The sequence below is a fragment of the Myotis daubentonii genome, chromosome 7, assembly GCF_963259705.1.
Source record: "Myotis daubentonii chromosome 7, mMyoDau2.1, whole genome shotgun sequence".
NCBI classification, from domain to species: Eukaryota; Metazoa; Chordata; class Mammalia; order Chiroptera; family Vespertilionidae; genus Myotis; species Myotis daubentonii.
In genome coordinates, this window is record NC_081846.1 from 37,704,500 (window position 1) to 37,725,878 (window position 21,379).

At 41.7% G+C, this 21,379-nt stretch overlaps 1 long non-coding RNA gene across 1 annotated transcript in view; it reads right to left on the minus strand.

The window, feature by feature from the left end:
* Positions 1–21,379, minus strand: part of LOC132238456 (uncharacterized) — a 154,117-nt gene that overhangs the window by 48,550 nt on the left and 84,188 nt on the right. The window lies entirely within an intron of this gene.

Below are 21,379 nucleotides of genomic sequence, written 5' to 3' on the forward strand. Positions count from 1 at the left end.
ATGGCTAATCCAGGGAGGGGCTACAGCAGACATTCAAAGTTATTTCTCACTCTCTGTCCTTCATACTTCCTCTTGTGGCTGTTACTGCCCAGAGGAACGTTTACGACATTAAAAACTATTCGTGAAATAACAATTTAAATCTGCGAAGATATTTTTATTTAAAGTTTTTAAATTGTTTCTGTATGCAGGTTGACAAGAGCTTACACAAGTATTTTCTGACTTTCCTCCTACATTTTCACCATCAGTAAAACTGCCGAAGAGCCTTTTATGTAGTAAATATATACACACACTGTAAGAAGCATTGCAGCAAGGCCTTCCGCAGAGTTGCAGAAATTCAAGCTTGCATACATCCACATTTACAAAAACAATTATAGAATGATGATTCTGATTGCAAAAGGATGATTTTTTTTTTTCTGCAAAAGAAATCACAAGATTCCTTTGGAATTTGCCTTTCCCCACATTGGATTTAATGAAAACATTCTCCAACACTACACATGAAAATTTTTGTTGGGTTGAAACTCTCTAATGTAAAAATAAAATAAAACAAATTTCTCCCGATTGAAAAGAATGATATATCAATCAGCCCAGGCTATCTACAGGGCACACGCTAAAATGATGAATTGAACAATTTATTTGCATAATTTAAACAATCACAGGTTCATAAAAAACAACTCTAACCACAAATCACTCCATATGTTTATCATAAATGAAAAAAATGATGACCAACTATTGAGCTAGGCATTTTGCTTATAAGTAATTTTTAGATTGTCAGTGTTATCCACCTGGTGTTTAATGATGCTTTATATACATTATTCCATTACATCTCACGCAAGCCTATTATGTATTTACTATTATAATCATCTACATTTTACAACTGAGAAAATTCAGATGCAGAGAGAGCAAATAACATATCCTACATTACCCTGCTCATAAGTTTATAACCACAAATAATGCCTAGGTTTGTTTCAGTCCAATGCCTTAGCTCTTATTTACTGTGGAATACTGTTCTGCTCCCAAAGTAATTGTAGTTAACAAATACTTATTGAGCACATACTAAATGCCAGGCACTGTTATAGTCACTGGGGATATGGCAGTGAATAAAAACAAAATCTTGTCTTTTTTTAAAAAAAATGTATTTTTATTGATTTCAGAGAGGAAGGGAGAAGGAGAGAGAGATAGAAACATCAATGATGAGAGAGAGAATCATTGATCGGCTGCCTCCTGCACACCCTCTACTGGGGATCAAGCCTGAAACCAGGCATATGCCCTGACCAGGAATTGAACCGGTGACCTCTTGGTTCCTGGGTCAACTCTCAACCGCTGAGCCACACCTGGCTGCGCAAAAAAAATCTTGTCTTTTGTGGAGTTTATATCCAAGTGGAGGTGGTAGATGGACAGACCGTGAGTGAGTGTGTGTGTGTGTGTGTGTGTGTGTGTGTGTGCGCGCGCGCGCGCACGCATCCACATTAAGTCATGATTTAAGTGCTAAAAAAGAAAAACTGAAATAAGGGAACAGACTGAAGGGGCAGTGTGCTATTTGCTACAGATTAGTGAGAGAAGGCCCCTCTGATGAAACAAATTTTGAGCAGATACCTGAATAAAATGAAGGAGCCAGCCCTGTAGATATCTGTGGGGAAGAACTTTGCAGACGGAAGAAATAGCAAGTGTTGGAGATAGGAGTATACTGGTGAGAGGTAGGAGAAGGGGAAGTTCAAGAAACTTCCAGGTCCCTAATGTGGCTTGTGGGGGTGAGTGAAGGGAAGGGTGGTAGGAGATGAGGTCAGAGAGAAATGATAAAGACTCTGGGTTTATTCTGAGTGAGATGGGAAACAACTGGAAGGAAATGGGTAGTATGGATCCTGTGTTGTACCACCCAGATACTCCCTGTTGTCTGGGAGTGCTTTTGGCTCGCAGAGGGATGCCTTGTGTGAGGTTGTGCCCTTCGCAGGAGAGGCCACATGCATGAATGATTGATGAGGGAGCATAAAGGCCTGGCCATCTTAGCCCAACTTGAAGCAGCTCTGAGGGCCATTCTGAACCTCATCCAGCACAGCTAGGAATGAACCTGAGGAGGGGAGGTGAAGGATTAAAGAAAACAGACAAGAGAATACAGTTGGGACCAGGTGGATCACTGTGCCTGGATGAGGAAACAGTGACACAGCCTGTCAGACGAAGCTTTATTTTATACTCAGATCACACAAAGCAAAACAAGGGCAAGATGTTTACAATGTTCTTGCCAGTTTCAAATCTGCTTCTTTCCTGTTGTTGCCATTCTCTGAACTCTATCAAGCCTTGTTTTGGCAGCACTTGCTGCACCACTACCCCCATCCCTCCTCCCCCCCCCCTACCCCCCGGCAGCCCACATCCCTTAGCTACCTAGGCCTCAGGGTCCGACTATAAGGTAAAGCTTACAACCATAGCAGTTTGGCTATAATTGTGCTGGGAGGGCTTTGCCCTCCAAGCTGGGACTTGTATGTGGCTTTGCCACAAGTTAGTCCAAGGCTTGATCCTGTCCAAACACTGTAGCTACTCTCCACACCATTCTAGTTCTAAAGTCCAACATGTGGTTGGCCAAGCCTGTCATTGGGCCCATATAACCTCCTGAATTCTCCGTTTGACCAATCCAGACCCTCTCCTCCTTTCCACATATATTGATCCCAAGGACACTCCTTAAAATAGTTCTACATGCTAAATTCTACTTCCAGGGAAATCCAATCGATGACAAGTGACATGATACTATGCTTATGCTGCAGAAAGATCTTTCTAGCTGCTGTGAGGAGATGGGGTAAAATGGAAGCAGAGAGACTTGTTAAAAGGTAGTACAATGGCCAAGATGGAAAATGACAGTGACTTGAGCTAGAAAGGCAGCAGAGGGGAGGTAACCGGTAATCATATTCCAGATACATGAGAACCAAGACAATAGGATTTATTAGTGGACTGATGAGATAGATTAGGATAATTCCAAAGTTTTTTGGCCTAAGCAACTAAAGAGTAGATTTGTCATTTACCAAGAAAGGGATGATGTGGAGATGAAAAGTTCAGTTTGGGACATGTTGAGTTTAACATGCCTATTATTCAACCAAAAGGAGATGCCAAGTGGGCAGCTGCACATACGAATCTGGACTTCATAGTAGAGATCTCTGCTGGAGATAAAAATGTTGTCGTAATCAGCTTAAAGCTGCCATTTAAAACCAGGAGTCTGAATGAGATGATCTAGTTCTGAAGGTTGATAGAGAAGCCCGATGTGTGCCGTCATTCAGGGGTGAGGAAGATGAGGAGGATTCAGCAAAGAAGACTAAGAAGAAGTCCAGGAGATAGGAAAGAGAGGTCTAAGAGTACAAATAAAGAAAGTGTTTCAAGGAGGACAGTGTGATCAGCTGTGTCATATGCTGTTAATAGTGTTGAGTAAGATGAAAACTGAACCTCCCAGTAAGAACTGATTCTATGTCCCAGCATTATACAAACACTATTGGATTCGATCCTCATGACAACCCCACAAAGGAGGTAATATCTTCTACATTTTTGAAGAGAAGGACATTTTATTTGAAACTTAAGGACCTAGCATTTGGTCACAGAGTTTGCATTTGTTTGTTAGATTCTACTAATAAGGATAGTTGAACAGAGTTCCTCTTACTCAAAAGCCCATGCTTTTAGTACCACATCACTCTATAGAAGATGTTGCATATTGATCACTGCAGTCCTTGCTGGTAATACTAACATGCCTGCAGTAGCATCAGGCACTAATACACTGATTCTCTTCATTTATTCTATCCAACTCAACTCTTCATTTTACAGAAGAGGAACCAAGGTCCAGAGAAGTAAACAGATTTGCCTAAGTCACATCGCTCATTACACATAGTGAAGTAGAACAAGTGCTAAATATTGAATCAAGTTGACTTGTATGCTTTTCCAAAAAGCCGTTTAAGGGCAAAACTCCTTTACACATAGCTTGCCTGGATGCAGAGGGATTGGGAGAAGCATCACTCTCAGGCCTGGAGTCCTGATAGAGAAGAAAGAAGAGGCTAAAGTTATGAGACCCAGGTCAGAGGGAGCAGGCAGCATTCCATCCATGGAGGAAGCATTGCTTATGCTGGGACATTATTGATAAAGGGTTGTCTTGAAAGAGGGGGCACATCCTTACAAGGGCTAAGGGACCCTAGATCTGGGGAAAATGGGAAGTGAAGTGAATACAGCCAGGAATATGTTCCCATGCCACCACCCCCACACATTTTTCTAACAGATTTAGAGTGTCTATGCCAAGTGCTATGCTAGTCATTTTCCAAGTGCCACTTCTAATCCTCGCAAAAATCCCACTTTGAGATTAACTGATTGAAATGCAAAAGCTAGTAAACAGTGGGTCCTGGATTGAACCTCAGGTTAGTTGGATCCCAATGCTTACTTTTATTCCATTATGATACACATTCTGACATCTTACATAATAAAATCATCATAGGAGAGAGTAATCTTCATTAATTCAGATATGACTTATATGGGTAAAAACATAAATAACCAAACATATACTTTACATTAAAAATTTTGGCTTGAGTTAACAGTCTCAATTCTGTACCTCACTGAAAATATGCAGACACAGCCTGAAATGAATACAGAAAAAACCAAACTTCTCTCATGATTATAGTACTGCTGCTGTGTAAACTTTTAAAAGACATTTTCAAAAAATTAGTTCAATTAAAGCAAATGTGAATGCAGATTTATGAATACAATGCCTCATATGAATTTGTTACTGAAAAGTTTTGATTATACAACATTTTTTGTTTATATATGCATGGTTATGGGAATAATAAAAAAGTAAAAAAAAAAAACAGAAGCAGAAACGTTCTATATTTCCTTCCAAATATTAATTATTTGCATGTCTGTAAGTGATATTTAAGGATCTCATATGGCCCAAAACAAGTGAGATCTTTTCAAAACCTGGAGAAAGACAGCTTAGGACATAATTCATAAATTTTGAGTTCTATCCTTTATGATATACATTTTTTAAAATAAGTAGGTTCCATATATTTGTCTAATTCTTTTTTCATCTTTTCTACCTTCTCTCAAAAAGCAAATCATTTTTGTTTTATTTTCTTAAATTAGTAACGTGCTAGATAGGTGGGTTACCTTTATTGCAGTCACTTCTGTGGTTCAAAACCATATACCTAGGAAATAAATCAACCAGCAAGCACTTATGGAGTATCGACAGTGAGCTTCATACTCGACTAAAGGCTGCAACGATGCCCCTCAGAATGGTATTTTATGGGATTTAAGAATATAAGGCACACCATTATTTTATGTACCACCAAGAAAGAAGAAATACTGCCACTTAAACTATTACAATGTTTACGACATCATTGATTATAAGATGCATCTTGACTTCAAGGAAGTTAATCATATTGAAAAATGCATTTCAGAATTAATAAAATTAATAATAACTAAAAATAGATTCTGATTTCCAAGAGCTTACAATTCCATTTGGGAGTGTGGAAAATCAACCAAGAAAAAATAAGTCAGAGAATAAGAAAAACAGTATGAGCAAAAGCATAGAAATAAAAAAAATCATATTTGGGGAAACTTCTTAGCTGTAAAGAAAGTACATGTAGGGAATAAAATTTACACAGTATACTTTCTCCTCTTGTTTGAAAATTTGAAAAAGTCCACTATTGAAAAGTGAACAAAAAAAAGTAAAATAAGTAAAACCAAATTAATTTTATCATAATATATACCTTCGTGATCACCTGAAAGTGGCCAGTCTTTTGGGAATTTAAGCAACTTAAAATGTTTATTTATTGAAGGAAAGGAAAAGGCAAAGAAAGGAAAGAAAACAAAATAAAGAAAAAGAAATTACCTAGCTAGATAGACTAAAAGAGGAAGGGGGAGAAAGACTAGCCAAATAACTATGCCCGATATTATTGAACTAGAGGCCCAGTGCACAAAATTTGTGCATGGGCAGGGTCCCTAGGTCTGGCCAGCGATCAGGGCCAATTGGGCCTTCCTGCTGCTGGTCAGGGCCTTCCTTTGTTCTGCGCCACCCCCTGGTAGTCAGTGCACGTCATAGCGAGCAATCGAACTCCTGGTCTCTTGGTCAAACTCCTGAGGAGACACTTTGCAAACTAGCCTTTTATATATATAGATACTTTGGGGAAAATAACTCAAGAACTTTTTTTGTGATATAGTCTAGATTTGTTTTCATTTTTACTTTCTTATTTTTATATTTCTACTTTAAAGAGCAAGGATGTCTAAGATGTTCTTGTCATTTATTTTTCGAGGTCAAGTATATTATTAGTCTTTAAGCTTAATTCAGACTACTTTACAATGTTTTTTTTAAGCTTTTTTTATATCACTGTACAGTACTACTTTATTTTATTTTATTTTTTTAATATATTTTATTGATTTTTTACAGAGAGGAAGGGAGAAGGATAGGGAGTTAGAAACATTGATCAGCTGCCTCCTGCACACTCCCTACTGGAGATGTGCCCGCAACCAAGGTACACGTCCTTGACTGGAATCGAACCCGGGACCCTTGAGTCCACAGGCCAACGCTCTATCCACTGAGCCAAACCTGTCAGGGCAATACAGTATTACTTTAAAAATGTCTAGGAGTTTCAGGTTCTACCACCATCAAAGATCAGCACTGCATGGAATTTTATTATTATTTTACAAAAAGAGAAGAACAATATAATTTCAGTGTGCATGTGTGCATAGACTCATGTTCATCTATGTGTGTATATGGCTATTTATGTCTTGGTAGCATAGATGACTCTAATTCAAAAGCTTTAGAGTCACACAACATGTGCTCATCTCCATGGTAACCATTTCTAAGATAAATGCATTTCTGAACAATGATCCCAAAATAGTCTGTTACCCGTTTTTGTAGATTTCCATTGTAGCAGCAAAAAATAAATTTGAAAACCTTAATCCATTTCTTAACCAACAAAATTAGAGATAACAAACATATATCCAAACCTGCAGAGAAACTATGGTTAAGTGCAATGAAAATTTCTTTAATACACTAAAGATTTTATTCCATCTGATTTTTATCTTATTGGATTATCTATATTTATTGCTTCTCCTGCAACTTTTTGGCATCCTACATTTTAGCCATTTATCCCTTATGAGATTTCTTTCCTATAAAATGAAGAGGAAGAAATGATCTCCCAGGTCTTTCTTAGCTCTAAAATGTTATGATTTTATGATCTCTCTACTCAACTTGAACCATTATGAGAACGTGAGCTTGGGGAATTAAAAACAATTGAAACCTCAGTCAGGCAATCTTTCCCCTTACTAAGTTAGATCAAAGAGAATTTTAAAACTATTTACCACTCCTATAAATTGAAAATATTTTAGTCTTTTTGTTTTCTTTATTAATGTTGGCTATGAGCCTTTAGAATATCTTAATTTTCTAAAATGAGGACAAATTGAAAGGGGTTCTTATATTGGGGAAATCCTTTCTGCAGTTTTGAAGATGCTCATTTTGCACATCTCCTCTGTTGCAGTTTTAGTGTCAGAATCCTCTAAGGGATGGGGAAAGTGTGCCCCTCAAATGGACTGGGCTAGAACATGTTTTAATGGAGAGAATGGTAAAAAGCAGGACTGATTCTACCCAACCCTTCTCAGTTCTTGGGCAGTGGAAGGCTGATGGCTTGGATTTTAATATCTTGGCTACTTTCTGTACCACAACAACCTCTGGGGCCATTAAATTCTCTATGCTCCAAGATTTATAAGGATAAAAAGGAGGTAGTTTCCCTAAATTTATTCAGAGCCGGCTTAGGCTGATTTGTGACACCATTCTTTTCCTTTGAGAGCAATCCTTACTTTAGACCCAAATCCTCTAAAATTCATTTCCTGCCTTGGGAATATCACATCTTCTCTCACAGCATATCTGAATGCTGACAAGTCCTCCTGCTCTGGGAAATTTCTTCTTTCTCTTATCTGTGCAGAGGTGCTCCTAACAGCGCACCCTGCCCAGGCCTCCAAGACCATCACTGTTATTCTTGTCCAAACCTAGACTCACTCCCAAATATACTAACTCCTCTTATGCCTACCAATCTAATCCATGCTAACAAAAGAAAAGGAGAGGCTGGAGAATTTGCATCTGCCTTTAGGATACAAGTACATTTTGAAAGCAGCCCTTTGCAAGTCAGTGCCATTACATTTTTTGGCTAAATTAAAGAATTTAAAAGCATAGAGCAGCACCATAGAATGCCTGAAAAAGGGAAGGTTTTGGCAATGGCCTCTTCAATCCACGAAAGAGATGGTTTAGGTACTGGGCTCTGAGGGTGCTGCAGATAATAAAAAAATTTTTTTAAAAAAAGGTTTTTTTCATTTTGGTCCCCACAGGCTGGTGAATTTTGTACCTCAAAGGCCCAGCTCTATCAGTCATTGTCCACAGGCCAAGTGTGGCTTGAAACTGCTGTGCCTGCCTTGTCCTGACTTCTTGTCAGGCCAGCAAGATTCCAGGTACTCCTCTCTGAAGGCCATTTGTCTGAATCATTTAATCTTGGGGTATGACTCTAGGACGTTTAAGGGGCCTGAAAAATAGTTTAGTATTTCATCTACTTCCTCCCTTCTACTATAGAGTCTGAGCTGAGGATAAGTAATACTGTAATACTTTTAATACCAACAGCTTATAGTGTTACTCATATCACATCAAGCTGGTGATCTACTTGGTTTCATTATAGGGCCCAGGCTACCAATAAAGACATACTTTTTTGTTCTCAAAAGCTAATAGATGGCCAAAAACTCCTATCAAAAGCCCTAACAAGCCCTACCTGGTTTGGCTCAGTGGACAGAGCATTGGCCTGTGGACTGAAGGGTCCTGGATTCGATTCCAGTCAAGGGTGCATGCCCGGGTTGTGGGCTCGATCCCCAGTAGGGGGCATGCAAGAAGCAGCCAATCAATGATTCTCTCTCATCATTGATGTTTCTATCGTTCTTTCCCTCCCTGTTCTTTTCTGAAATCAATCTATAATAATAAAAATGTAATATGCTAATTAGACTGGACAGCCAAACGACCTTCTGGACATCCTTCTGGACGACCTTCCAAATGAAGCCGGGGCTGCGAGAGCTGAGGCAGAGGCAGAGGCAGTCCCAGCGGCTGCAAGGGCTGAACCCCTTGCACGAATTTCGTGCATCGGGCCTCTAGTAAAAATATATTTATTTTTTTAAAAAAGCCCCAACAAGCAGCAGGTATACAACAGGTGTCAGTAAGACCTAGATATTTGTGTGTTTCTTTCATTGACATGAAATTGCTTAGACCAGGGGTGGGCAACCCCTGGCACGCCAATAACTTATGCTGGCACGCGAAACCTTCTCTTATAATCTTCCATTTACAATTTTTTTCTTAATATCGACTTTTTTATTTTTCAGATAAATTCAGTGTAGGTGCATCTTAGATAAATAAATAATTTTACATAACAAGTTATCTTAAAGACCATAGACATGGATTGACGAGAGAGGCGAAGAGCAATTTCTATGCCTCTGCCTTAACTCTCCCTGCCTTCCTAGATCCGACCAGTGTTTTGGTTTCATCCACATACGCTTGTGAATCTTTGTTCTCAGTGATGAATTTTGTTAAGTCTCGTAATAGGAGTAGCCTGACGGATGAAAGTAGTAGCTCATGCATATCTCTGAAGGTCACGAAATATAAACCTGATGTAAAATCTCTGTCATCAGTGATGCAGCAGCAAAAGTCCCACTGGTAATATCAAATGGAGTCATACAGTTTTCTGTCGGACTATCAGTGTACATGTATACATTAAAAACTAAATGTATTTTTCATCATCATATACTGTGTTTTTGTCACTCGAATGAATTTTATTATTTCTTCAAGGTTCTTCACATACGTACACCTTAAGAGATATCGAGTAGGCGTAACATGGTCTCAAAAAATTAGGGTTGGCGCGCAGAAGAATTTTGGGTCAGAGATTTTGCTGGTTTTGGTACGCACTCACAAAAAGGTTGCCCACCCCTGGCTTAGACATTTCTTGGTGCGGGTGTGCTATAACTCCTATAACTATTCTCTATAACAAGGTTGTACTAGTATCTAATCCATGTTATTATAAATAGTACCATTGTGTGCAATTATTTTCTTTTGCTTAGGATTTTTTTCTTAGAGAATATTTTCAGGATTTGAATATTCAAATCAATGTATGTTCATATTTAGAAGGCATGGATATTTTGAATGTTACTTTTACATATGTCCAAATTGATCTCCAAAAGGGTTACAGCACTGTATTAAAGTGCCCTTTTTTTTTTTTTTTTACCACAAAAACAGTTTATTTTTAAACTTTATTTTTCTTTCTCTTATTTTCCACGGTATAGAGTGTTGCTGCTCAAAATTTAGGGAGACAAGTTCTCCCCCCTACATTGGAAGTTCATGAAGAAAATACAGTTTAGATTTTTTTGTGTGGTATAGAAAGAAAAGGCATTTGATATCACAAACAATACAAAATTAGAAAAATTAATACTTCTCTATTTTATCATAGCTCTTGTCTTACAATGAATCTTAGGCTTAACTTAAAATTTATTAAACAAAAATCACATGAAGAGTATATATATATATTTAAAAATTTTTTTTATTGATTTCAGAGAGGGAGAGGGAGATAGAAACATCAACGATGAGAATCACTGATTGTTGCCTCTTGCATGCCGCCCTCCCTCCTGAGGATTGAGCCCAAAACCCAGGCACGTGCCCTTGACCGGAATCAAACCCTGGACCCTTCAGTCTACAGGCCAGTGCTCTATCCACTGAGCCATGCCGGCCAGGCATGAAGAGTATATTAATCAAGCTAGTCTATATAAAAAGTTAAATTTCCAATGCTACAGCCAATATTGCCAAAATCACTCTTCTATAATTCTTTAGAAATAAAAAAAGAGGAAACTATACTTAGACTGAGTCAATGAAAATGATTTTGAAACTTTTCTTGCCAATTAGGGTAAATATCTAGCAAATGTTTAATACTAACTGAAAAAGTTCTAGTCAATAAAATACTCCACTATGATTCTGAATATTATCTGATCTAAAAAATTGTTTTACTCACACATACCAGGCAGAGAGCTTTTTTCATAATCAAATTCCCACAATCAAATTGCCTGAGGTCCTAATAGTATATATAGCGAGCACTGGGTGAAATTATTATAGACAGGACAGGTAGCACAGGCCTGGTGGTGCCTTCATGCCTGCCAGTCCTCAAAGAAAAAAAAATTGTGAATCACCTGGAAGGAAAGAATGTGGACTGTTCAGTAGGTGATTTATTTTTCTCTCTTTCAACCCAGTGACTCAGCACAGCGAAAGCACTGGGTGCATTCTTCATCTGCTTCTTGAAGAAACCAGATTTAGGAAGCACTACTCACACAGTCGTGATATTATCTCATGCTGTTAGCTTAGCTTCAGAGACATATGTATGCGCCTGACCTTAATAAGTTTTTTATTTAGCTATTGCTAGGCATGTCGCTTTGATATTTATCCTAAGACTCCTCTTTTAAAAATGTTGCTAAAAATTACCATTGAGAAATGTGAAAATAAAATGAACCCCTTGTTAAAAACATTGTTTATAACTCCAGGTCCTTTCGGAGGGAAGAATAAATACTTGTATTTAAAAAAATAATTCAGCCCAGCTAGTGTGTCTCAGTGGTTGAGTGTGGACATATGAACCAGGAGATTGAGGTTTGATTACTGGTCAGGGAATATGCCCGAGTTGCTGTACCCTGACTGCATGTTTCGGATTTGGGGCTCGGTCCCCAGTAAGGGGCCTGCAGGGGGGCAGCTGATCCATGCTTCTCTGTCATCACTGATGTTTCTCTCTCTCTCCCTTCCTCTCTGAAATCAATAAAAAATATATTTAAAAAAATAATTCAAAGTGATCTCTTCTAAGAGTTTCTGGTTATTTATATTTCTATTATACTAGAGGCCCAGTGCACAAAAATTTGTGCACTCGGGGAGGAGAGGGGGTCGCTCAGCCCGGCCTGTGCCCTCTCACAGTCTGGGACCCCTTGGGAGATAACGACCTGCTGGCTTAGGCCTGCTCCCGGGTGGCAGAGGGCAGGCCCAATCCCTAGGTGCAGCCCCTGGTCGGGCTCAGAGCAGGGCCGATTGGGGAGTTGGGGCGCCGCCCCCTGTCATGCACAGAGCAGGGCGGATCTGGAGGTTGCGATGCCACCCCTAGTCACGCTCAGGGTATGGCCGATTGGGGGGTTGGGGCACTGCCCCCTGTCACACTCAAGGCAGGGTCAATAGGGAAGTTGGGGCGCCACCCCCTGTCACGCACAGAGCAGGGCGGATCAGGGGGTTGGGGCGCTGCCCCCTGTCATGCATAAAGCAGGGCCCATCAGGAGGGTTGGGGCTCCGTACCCTGTCACACACAGAGCAGGGTTGATCAGGGGGATGGGGAGCTCCCCCTGTCACACACAGAGCAGGGCCGATCAGGGGGTTGAGGAGCTCCCCACTGTCACGCACAGAGTAGGGCCAATAGGGGAGTTGGGGCACCGCCCCCTGTCACACACAGAGCAGGGAGGATCAGGGTGTTGGGACGCTGCCCCCTGTCATGCACAGAGCAGGCCCCCTGTCACACACAGAGCAGGGCTGATCAGGGGGTTGAGGAGCTCCCCACTGTCACTCACAGAGCAGGGCCCATCAGGGGGTTGGGGCACCGCCCTCTATCACCCACAGAGCAGGGCCGATCAGGGCGTTGGGGCGCCGCCACTCTCACACTCAGGGCAGGGCCGATGGGGAGGTTATGGCTCTACCCTGCCACACACAGAGCAGGGTCCGTGGGAAAGGGGGGGTTGGGGCGCTACCCTCTATCACCCACAGAGCAGGGCCAATCAGGGGGTTGGGGCACTGCACCCTGTCACACACAGAGCAGGGCCGATCAGGGGGTTAGGACGCTGCACCCTGTCACACACAGAGCCGCAGGGCAATCAGGGGGTTTGGGTGCTGTCCCTGTCACGCTGATCCCGGTGCTGGGAGGCATATTACCTTTTTACTATATAGAATAGAGGCCTGGTGCATGGGTGGGGGCTGGCTGGTTTGCCCTGAAGGGTGTCCTGGATCAGGGTGGGAGTCCCCACTGGGGTGCCTGGCCAGCCTGGGTGAGGGGATGATGGCTGTTTGTATTTGGTCACACACCCTTTAGGGTGGGGGTCCCCACTGGGGTGCCTGGCCAGTCTGGCTGAGGGGCTGAGGGCCGTTTTCAGGCTGACAGGTGACTGAAGCTCCCAACCGCTCCTTATTTTCTTTTTCTTTTTTTTTTTTATTCTGGCCAGCTTTAGCTCTGAGGCCTCGGCTGCTGAAAACAGGTTTCTGGCCTTTGTTTATTGTCTGTATTTGATACAATGTTGCGGTCCGGCTGGCTGAAACCTGGCTGAGTAAAGCAAGTTTCTGGGTTTTTTTTTTAGCTTCTATACTTGCAACATAGTTGCTTAGAGTTGCAGCTGAGAGGCCGGCAAGTCAGGCGGGGAACGTTGGAGTCCTCTGTCACTGAAGCAAGCAAGCCTCCCTGTTCGCATCAGCTGCCTGGCTGCCGGCCGCCATCTTGGCTGGGAGTTAATTTGCATATCTCCCTGATTAGCCAATGGGAAGGGTAGCGGTCGTACGCCAATTACCATCTTTCTCTTTTATTAGATAGGATTATTTATATTTGAATTATTTATTATTCATAGCACAAGTCAATAAATTCTGGGTTAGATTATAGACAGATTAAAATCCTTTACATTCAAGTTTGGAAAAATGTTAAGTGTCAAAGCTGAGTAATGGGTACATGGGAGGCAATTATACTCCTCTCTCTACTCTTTGTTTAAAACAGTTTTTAATAAAAAGTTAATATTAAAAATAGCCTTCCCACTAAAGATAGGAATACCTCTTGAAATAAAAGAGACATAAGAAAAATAATTTTTTCACATAAATTAAACTAATCTGTCTCCCATGGAGGGAAGAAAAAGAAAATCCCTTAATCCTAATATTTGATTTTATTTTTATATGACCTCATTCCACAAAGAATTTGAGGCAGCTTACCTAACTGATAATTGTAGTTAAATCTATTGCTTTGTGTCAAACTGTTAAATGATGGTGGTGGTATTTAATTAATATTTACTTTTTCCCTACCTGGAAAAGCAATAGCAGTGTGAGACATAGGGTCAATTGTATGCTGGTAGAGTGGGAATTGGCCACCTGCCCTAGAAGTCAGTATACTCTTGTTTCATTAACAAGAGTATATTGTCATCATTCAAAGACAGACTAATGTCTAGGTATTTGAAAACCTAACCAATACTGGATTTTCTGTAATTCATTGCTTCTTCCATTTTTGTGATCTTTTCATATATTCTATGTCTCTTCCTTCCTCATGTTGAGTTATACTTCTTATGAATAGGATGTACCAGCAACAGATTTCCAAATGTGCTGTTTTATACATACCAGCTTTGAAAGCTGAAAAACTGGCTGGCTCTACTCTGGCAGCAGGTTTCTTAGACTAAATTTACCATTTTTCTGCGATTATTCTGAGGCAGACTAACTGCTTTATATAATATGCAAAAGTCATAGGATCTCTTTAACGCACTGTGCATTTCATTAAGGAGGCAGCCAACCCTGTATTATAGTAGCGATTTTCAACTGGTGTGCCGCAAGAATTTTTAAAACATGTTATACCTGACTAGTCAGGGCTATTGATCTCTTTTCCCTTAGATTGCCAAATAAAAAAATGACAACAGCCAATACAATAGCCGTCCAGTGTGAATCAATCAAAATTAAACCTTTTTTTTTTGTTAGATTGGCAAAAAAATATAATTCATATTTTTTTGGTGTGCCACAAAATTTTATTTTATTATTTTTTTAAAATTTCTTTATTGATTAAGGTATTACATATATGTCTTTATCCCCTCATTGCCCCCCACCCCCACTCATGCCCTCACCCCCCTGTTGTCGTGCCACAGAATTTTAGAAATTAGTTTATGTGTGCCATGAGGTGAAAAAAGTTGAAAATTGGTGACATAGCAACAAGAGAAAGGGATATGTAGGCAAATGGTAACTTGCACACAATTCAAAGGCTTAGTGTGAAACATCAATTTCCATTTTTCTTTTGTGCTGAACTATTTAGTCAAGGTATTCAACTGAAAGTAAAACAAAACAACTTGAGTTTCCTGCTTTCAGTTCTCCTTCCCATCATCTGTTGGAGGTGCCAAAGGTCTGGCAGCCAGAGGAGGCAGATAGAGAACTTGAGCAGTGGATCTACAGTGGGATATTTAGTCCTGATAAAATATTGGTTAAAAAGGTTACCCTATCACTCCTGTGAAAGATTACCATAGAGTCGGTTGTAATGTATTAGACTGATCAGGAAAGAGACACTTTTTACACCTCTGGATGATGGTCTTAAAAAGTGTGTTTTTTAAACAGGTTTGCCAGGTTAAAACCTGGACACTTAGCACAGGATTGCTTGGGTATACAATTGCTCCTGTTGTGCCTTTGGGGTGGACTTATTACAATTCGGAATGATTTTGAATCTTGGATCTGTGGAGTTTATTTTTTAAAATAATTTTTTAAAAAATATATTTCATTGACTTTTTACAGAGAGGAAGGGAGAGAGAGATAGAGAGTTAGAAACATCGATGGGAGAGAAACATAGATCAGCCGCCTCCTGCACACTCCCTACTGGGGATGTGCCCGCAACCCAGGTACATGCCCTTGACCGGAATCGAACCTGGGACTTTTCAGTCCACAGGCCGACGCTCTATCCACTGAGCCAAACCGGTTTTGGCGCGGATCTGTGGAGTTTAATAGAGGCTTTATTGAGACCATGAACTCTTTTAAATTACTCTAAAATTTTGTATATTTTTATGGCTAGGATGTACAGCTTCATTATATTTATGTGAGGGTCCATGATAAAAAACTAACTAAGAGCTTTTTAGTAAGAACCAAGAATTAATTTGGCCTATAAAGACCAACAACTGAAGAAAAAATGATCACAGCTTTCTGTTTCTGCTTTGACTCCTTGGTGGAGGGAGGGTGGTAGGGGGGATGAATTGTCCACTTCATTCCTTTCTTCTGATTCAATTCATGACCTTTAATACTATCTCATCCTCTCTGTGTTATTTCCAGAATTGATTGCACAGCCAAGGTTCTTTTTCTAATGTTTGGAAGTTCTATAATTTTTAATCTATTGGTTGCATTTTCCTTTTTTTTTTAAAAAAAATATATTTTATTGATTTTTTTACAGAAAGGAAGGGAGAGGGATAGAGAGTTAGAAACATGGATGAGAGAGAAACATCGATCAGCTGCCTCCTGCACACCCCCCACTGGGGATGTGCCCTCAACCAAGGTATATGCCCTTGACTGGAATCGAACCTGAGACCCTTCAGTCCACAGGCCGACGCTCTCTCCACCGAGCCAACCAGTTAGGGCTCATTTTCTTTTTTAAAAAAATATTTTTTTATTGATTTCAGAAAGGAAGGGAGAGCAAGAGATAGAAACATCAATGATGAGAGAGTCATTGATCTGCTGCCTCCTGCATGCCCCCATCTGGGGATTGAGCCTGCAGCCCAGGCATGTGCCCTAGACCTGAATCGAACCCAGGACCCATCAGTCCACAGGCCGACGCTCTATCCACTGAGCGAAACCAGCTAGGGCTGCGCTTTCTTTTTAAATTTATCTTTATTATTAAAAGTACTACAGATATCTCTTTTTTCCCTATTGACCCCCTCCACTACATCCCCACAGGCTTTCACTGCACTATTGTCTGTGCCCATGGGTTAAGCATATATCTATAATAATAAAAGCAAAATATGTTAATTAGACCAGACATCCTTCTGGATGACCTTCCTGATGAAGCTAGGGCTGTGAGGGAAGTCCGGGTCCTGGGTGCCAGAAGGAAGTCGGTGCTGGCAGCTGGGGGAAGAAAGGCCTACTTTTGCATGAATTTCATGCACCGGGCCTCTAGTATACATATAAGTTCTTTGGTTGATCTCTTCTCACCCACCACCCACACCTTCCTTGTGAGACTCATTGCAGCAGTCCCTTCAGCATTTCTTGCAGTGCTAGTTTGGTGATGATAAATTTCTTTATCCTTTTAAAAAATTTTCATATTGGTTGTATTTTTAGCTAATATATTAGACTAGAGGCCAGGTGCATGAAAATTCTGGCACTGGAGGGGGTGTCCCTCAGCCTGGCCTGCCCTAAAGGGTGCGAGGTGACCCGGTGATCAGGGAAAGGTGACGCCCCATCACACCTCTGCTGCTGCCACTGCCGGCAGTGCAAGCCTCTGCTGGCCCTGGGTGGCTGGGCAGCTGACATCTGAGGCTTGCCTGTGCCTCGGGCCAGCCCTGGTCAGCTGTGAGGCTGAGAGGACTGGGGGACTCTGGAGCCAAGTGTGGGGGTGGGCCTGGCCTTACTGTGTGCCTACCACCCCAACGGGGTTAAGGGGATTGGGCACCGCCATCTTGTGGCTGTGCACTGCTATCTTTGAGGGTGGGACAGTCAATTAGCATATTCCATCCTTTTTGGCTGTGGGTGTGCCATCTTTGCAATGGCATAAGGGTCAATTAGCATATTCCCTCTTTATTAGATAGGATAACAGGACTACTAGCATTTGTTTTTTAGCTAATCTATTAGATAACACAACTATTTTCTGTTTAAATTGACTTATATGCTTACAATTCAAGAAAAACTATTCTATAATCAAAACCTGACAGAAGAAAGTATTTATACATACATATATATGCTAAGATTTGATTTAATATATTTTTTAAATTGTAAATGTAGGATCTACTAAATTAAATAGCTAAATGGTTTAAAAGTAGTTAGGAAGCATGGATTCTCTCTCGAGGCAGTGCCTTCTTTCCTCCCCCAGCAGCGCTCCCCCTGCCTCCCTCACCTCTGGGGAGGAGGGAGGAAAGAAGAGAGGCAAAAATCTCTCTCTCTCTCTCTCAGGCCCTTCACTTCCCGGGCCAAGGCTCTGTCCACTGAGCCAACCAATCTGCACTCTTCTCCTCTCTTTTTTTTTTAGGGCCTAAAGTAGAGAGTTTCAATTACCTTCTTTTTTCCGGTAGATTCAACTAAGACCACTTGTTGAGGTTAAAGCACTCACATTTGCCTCTTGTTGACCACTGAGAGACAAAGAATTCTACAGGGCCCCTGTAGTTCAATTGTGAAATCCCTACATGAGGAGAGAGAAAAGGAGAATCTGTCCTTCTTTTCCATGTCTCTAATATTCAGAAATATTCCCCCGAGAAAATTGGGGAGAAGAGACAGGGAATAAGGTTATGTGTATGTGTGCCTAGCTCCTGATAAGCCTTCTCAAACTCTGAAAGAATAACAGGATAACTCCCTGTGGACTAAAAGGCATCTCTGCTCAGCCTCAGTCTTGAAGAATGTCTTGGCTTAATAGTCCTTTTCCAGAGAGCAGGTTGCCTAACTTAGTGAAGAAGTTGCACCATGTGTATGTTTTCCATCCCATTCCTCTGACCACCTCATACTCTTAGGTTTCTTCTCCGCAAAGCCAATTTAATAGTTGTATCTCAGACTCAGATAAACTCCCCCTGCCTCCCTCGCCTCTCGGTTCATCTATTTGCTTTAACATAACCCCTCAATTGAAAATTGGAAACAATTCAGGAAGGAAGACTTGCAACATAAATGGCACTTGTGAATGCTCTGGAAATTAACCGTTATACACATCATTCTTTTTTGAGGTTGTTTTATCTTCCTTCTAAAGAACTCAGAAACTCAATGGCAACTTGAAACAGAATCCAATTTAGTCCTGTCATTAGACCAAGAGGGTTTTATTCTCCCTGGTCCTCTGTCAGATTTTAAATGGATGTGGTTTTGTTCCCCTTCTCATCTAATACTGGAACATATCCATCTACACAAAGATCTCACTTTTAAATGATGTTGTATTTCAAGAGACCTTGTAAAGGGGAAAAATAATAGCTCCCCTCTAGACAAAGCTCATGGCTGGAAAGTGAGTCTATTTATCTCCAAAGATTCAACAAATTCTTACGAAGTGTTGGGCCCAAATCTTGGTGGCCCAACTTGGGGGACATGACTTGCTCAGAGTCACATAGCTAAGTTAGTGTGTCACCTGTGTACTTTCTTTCTTCTCATTGCTATTGGGTACTTTCCCTCAAAGTGATACCCACACTCTGGTTGGAACAAGAATTCCTGTCCTATGCTCTTCTGAGATATAGCACCCTAGAGAATTAAAATGTTCAGCTGTTGCCATTGTCTGGTGTAAATCTCTCTATAGTCACCTGTTTCCCTTGGGAGAGAGTGATTCACTGGACCATGGCTGAAAACCCCACATAGTCCAAACCTTGGTGATCTGTTTGGTTAATTCTCTCAATGGACCTCTTCTCTGTAGCCACACACACCTTCTGTCCATTCCTTGTACTGTTTATAGGATCTCCCATCACAGGGTCTGTGCTTTTATGTATTTCCCACATTCAATTGTCCTAGCCCACCCTACCAGCCACTGTTCACCCGCCTAATCCTCTCCCATTCTTTAGGTCTTATTTTAAATGTCCCTAAGGCAACCACCACCAACCACTGACTTCTCAGACTATCAGAAATATAGCTACCTGGACCATTTATTTATCACACTGATCACATTTGTGATTATTTCATTGAGAGTCTCTCCCACTTCTCCATAAACCTCATGAAAATGGGAACGGAGCTAGTCATTCTCTTCATCGCCATAGAAGTAGTCATGTGTTGACGAACTAGCCAATGTGGCCTTCAGGCTCTGCGGTGGAGGAGAAAAAGCAGGTGCTTTCATTATAAAGGACAATGGGACTGGCAGGAATTTGCTTGTCCCCTCTCCGTTATGATGAGCCTTTCAAAAGGCTTGTTTAATCCCACAAGGTCCCCCCGCCCCCCAAAAAAAGTACTCTCTCCATAAATGATCTCATCTATTCCCATGGCTTAAAATAACATCCATATTTTGATGATCCCAATTTTTTTAAAAAATATATTTTTAATTGATTTCATGGAGGAGGGGAGGAGAGAGAGAGAGAAACATCAGTGATGAGAGAGAATCATTGATCGGTTGCTTCCTGCACACCCCCTACTAGGTATCGAGCCTACAACCTGGGCATGTGCCCTTGACTGGAATCAAGCCGGGAACCTTCAGTCCGCAGGCCGACGCTCTATCCACTGAGCCAAACCAGCTAGGGCTCTAGTTGATTTTCTAATGCCAGCAGTTATATGTTAAACACCCACACTCATAGTCACATGATATTTGCAGGGGATTTACATGCAGGAGCTTTGTACCTGAGATGTCTCTCGGGAGGGAAGTACCTGATAAAACCGGACAGATGGGTGTCTTCTTGCCTTGTGACGTAAATGTTCATAGCAGCTGTGACCTGAGCGGCGGCAGGTCCACCATGGCTTTCTGCTCACGACTGTCCTCCCCCCTCGGGTGATGGTCTCTAAATGGGTCGGGTCCTGCTGAACTGAATGGGGCCCTGTGAACCATCTCCATATTCCTGGAGCTTGGTGGCACTCCCTCCGATAATCTGAGGCACAGTTGTTCCAGGAGCCTCCTCAGGAGGCTCACTGGTAGGGGTGTTTGCTTCTGGGGAGCCTCATTTGAGTCATGTGTGTCATCCTAAATTCAAAGCTACACTGAACAGTGTCTGCCTGCAGCTGGGGAGACAACCTGGGGGTCAGGGTCCTGAAGTCTGAGGGTTTTTTTCCAGAGTAGGTGTCCAGGGGCAGTACTGAGTGTCGGAATGACCTGGAGCCCTGGCATATGCACCCTCGTCTCTACGTGGAGCCCTGTTTTTCCTTTATTCCCCGAGTGTGCCGGAGGGTTTCCGATCTCGGTGCACACAGGGCATTGTGGGGTCTCCTGTAGGGAAAACGAAGTCAGAACCAGCTGACACTCGTGCACGTGTGCGGCCCCATCCCTGCCGTGTGCATCGGGTGCCTGGGACAAGCGTCTGGTCTCTGGGCCGCCGTTTCCTCATTTGTAGTTGGTGATGTCTGCCGCATCTTCCTGGTCAAGGATGTGAGAAACAGCTGGCTGGTGGTCCTGGCTATGGACCCCGCGGCGGCTCGGGCACCTCTCCGCAGCCCTGCGCGACTCTGCGCTTCTTCAGCGTCCTCCTCTCCGCAGCAGAGCTGCAGCCATGCTTCGTCCCGCCCCGCCGCTCGCGGCCCCTGATGGTCCCCAATTTGTATTTCCAATCTAGGCCTCTCCTTGGAGGTTGAGTTCAGTATTCAGTATCCTTCCAGTTTTTGAAAGATTGTTCACTTTTGGGGTAGACTAAATGTAAAAATGTAAATGGATCTTACGTGTTTAGCTGGAACTTGAGTGTCATCATAGGCTTATCCTATTTTAACTCAAGTTGTGTTCTACCACTGATTTTGCCAATTTTCCATGTAGCATTCTAATATTTAAAA